This window comes from Callorhinus ursinus, unplaced genomic scaffold (genome assembly GCF_003265705.2).
Source record: "Callorhinus ursinus isolate GAN/ISIS: 27379988/994484 unplaced genomic scaffold, GSC_fseal_2.0 scaffold11, whole genome shotgun sequence".
In the NCBI taxonomy this organism is placed as follows: domain Eukaryota; kingdom Metazoa; phylum Chordata; class Mammalia; order Carnivora; family Otariidae; genus Callorhinus; species Callorhinus ursinus.
In genome coordinates this window covers 41,035,921-41,038,184 of record NW_027397073.1, presented here as the reverse complement: position 1 = coordinate 41,038,184, position 2,264 = coordinate 41,035,921, and the positions used below count along the sequence as shown (strand labels likewise).

Sequence of the window (2,264 nt, the reverse complement as noted above, 5' to 3'; positions counted from 1 at the left end):
TAACCTATAATAGCAACAGGAAAAAAACAAATTTAACAACTATATTTGAAGATTTAGGTGATGAAAAAATATCCTGCTGAATAAAACATAAATATGTAAAATATTTTTATCATTCAGAGTTTTATTTAAAAAGGTTTTCTATGAAGTTAGATTGCTCAAAACAAGATATTTAATAGAGATTTAAATGAAATAATGAAACAATTTTGATCATTGAAAAATATATGATAATTAAGAAAAATCAAAGTTCCCCTTAATAGTAACTAACCTATAGATCTTAATCACAATTTACTAGTTATTATGTTCATTTTGTTCACAATATTATAATTCTGAGTTGGGATGGATACAGAAGCTAACAAATGACAAAATCTCTACAAAAGCTAATTCATCAGTGTCTGTCTTTGATCTGAAGGACAGCAATGTCATTTAGAAGATAAAACGATGCATCATGGAGAGAGAACCACCATGAGTTTTGTCTTCATTTTTGTTTTAAATTTTTATTCCTATCATATTAAAGAACAAATCATAGAAGTCTTTGAAGAACTGATACTGAGAGTTGCCTGTGGCTTTAAAATTCAGTGCCACCCTAGATTTTACGGCAATAATTCTCAAACTGAATGCATATAGCAATCACTTGTCTTACTTGATAAAAGTTAAATGCTCAGGTCATACCCTGGAGATATTGATTCACTGGGTTTGCTGGAGGCCTGGAATCTATAATTTAAACAAGTCCTCCAGGAGGTTAGGTTACAGTTGCATATTGGCTCTCAATTTAAGAGACAGTATTCCAGAGACTGAAGTAAAAACCCAATTCCTATATTTGCACTCCTTAGAGATAGAGAAGCCTTATACCCTTTCAAAATATGGAGAAAAGACTATTATTGCTTTGGTAACTTCAGGAAAGTCATGGGAGGGAGGCTATTTGTCCACCAAAATCTATTCTCCTCTTTGTCCATACAAATTATAGCTGAGACGTGATTGTCCAGTCAGCTACATTTGCTAGATAGATGAATCATGTGATAAGCTCTCACCAATAGAACGTGAGTGGAAGTGATATAGTCCCTCTCTGCTCAGTGAATTTAAGAATAGTATCATACAGTCTTCTACACTCCTATCCCTCTTTGTGAGGTTAGAATGGTGATGATCAGAGAGAACTTAAAAGCCACATTTCAAAGTTGGAAAAGCTGCCATCAGTCTATCCCTCAAATGACTGCCAATTATTGTAGATCATCACCCTGGACTCTTAAGAGAGAGAAAAATCAACTTCCATGTTTTAAAACCACTAAAATGTTTTTGGATCATTTATTCGTTACACTAACTACTATACAAAGTATAAGGGAAAATGTTATTATTATAATACTTTTGTTGTAGTTAATACTATTGAACTCGTACTATAGGCCAAAGACTAAGTTATTGCTTTAAATATCATCTCATTTGATCATCTAAACAAGCTCATGACATGACACTTATTTTCTTCATTTTACCAGCAAGGCAACTGAAGGCATAAAGAGGACACAGACAGGCTTCAGGTTACTCAGACAGGATTCTAACCCAGATGTGTCTATTGAAATTTTTGCTCTAACCACTATAAATTCAGGAAAAAAATTAATATTTGCATCCATGTCCACAGAAAATTTAGTGATTTGTCGTGTCTGTAGACCTAATGATATTTGTCAGCATCATATTTAAACCGATAACCTGAAAAAGAGTGTCTCTTTCAATGACAGGGAGATTAATATTTGATAGACAGAGTAGAGACTTTAACAGCAAAACAACCTGAAGAAGAGATCTGAAGTAAATTATCCCCAAGAGGACTGGTCATGCTGACTTCCATAGCACATATACTAAAATTGGAATGATACAGAGAAGATTAGCATGGCCCAAGAGGATTGATCAACAGTGTGTTAAATTGGGGTTGCTGTGGGGGTGAGGCTTCCTAGAACCATACCAAATGGATTGTCAAGGCCTTGCAACAAGATCAAGCTATAGCTAAGAAAATTCGTGTTTTCCATTCAGTGAGAGGAAATAAACTGGGATCTGATCTCTGGGAAAAATAGCAAACAAACAAAAAAATCTTTATTTCCTCTGGTTTCTTAATTCTATTCTTTTCATGATTCTATGTGTACTTGGCTGTATTTTGTCTTTAGCAATAAAGCTTGAAAATTATAACAAGGGAAATAATCATCTACTCCTGGTCAGGCAAGATTGTAAAACATAAGAAATCCAGGAGTCAGGCCCATTGTTGGCAGCAGAGTCCTACAGGGAAG

General features: G+C 34.2%; 1 pseudogene; it reads left to right on the top strand.

Annotated features, from left to right (window-relative positions):
- Window positions 1-1,817: 1,817 nt before the first annotated feature.
- On the top strand, window positions 1,818-1,879 carry LOC112835374 (U6 spliceosomal RNA; annotated as a pseudogene).
- The last annotated feature ends 385 nt before the right edge of the window (window positions 1,880-2,264 follow it).